We start from the raw sequence: 609 nt of genomic DNA on the forward strand, positions 1-609 counted from the left end.
AAAGTCAAAGTTGGTGTACATATCTTTAAGAGTATACAATAGTTAATTATTTAACACAATCCATTTTTTCAAGCATGGAATGCTATCAAAATAGGAAACAAGTTCTAAAAAAATTTTGATGTTTATGGAATATGAATGTTTTGCATTCGAAAAACATGTGTAATTGTCTTTAGATATTGATTTATTAAATAAAAATATGATCTCCATAAATATACAAGATTAGTTTATAACACATGGGATGTGAGATTCAGCAAACACTTGCATGTCGTGACAAATTGCACACGTTGGGATTGAATGTTTCGGTGTTAACTGTCTCTTAATGGTGTTGTGATGAGCCTGATTCAGGGCTGTTGGTCCATTTTATGGTTGGATTTTTATCGTAATTCCCTACACGAGGCTTAGCCTTTGGAAGGACCAGTCACATCTTGACCAAAAATATCTTTGATTTTTAAACCTGTGCCCATAGTTCAATTTTGGAAGCATGGAAACTTCGTATCCTCATTCGTGTTCAATTCAAGCCAGCGTTCATTTACAGCCACATTTTTATTTTGACCTGAAATCGTAGGAAGAAGTGGGATGATCCTTTAAAGTCAACGTCTTCGTTTCCAT

This window comes from Theobroma umbraticum, unplaced genomic scaffold, assembly GCF_002168275.2.
Source record: "Theobroma umbraticum cultivar Fairchild unplaced genomic scaffold, ASM216827v3 scaffold_30.0, whole genome shotgun sequence".
Classification (NCBI taxonomy): Eukaryota; Viridiplantae; Streptophyta; class Magnoliopsida; order Malvales; family Malvaceae; genus Theobroma; species Theobroma umbraticum.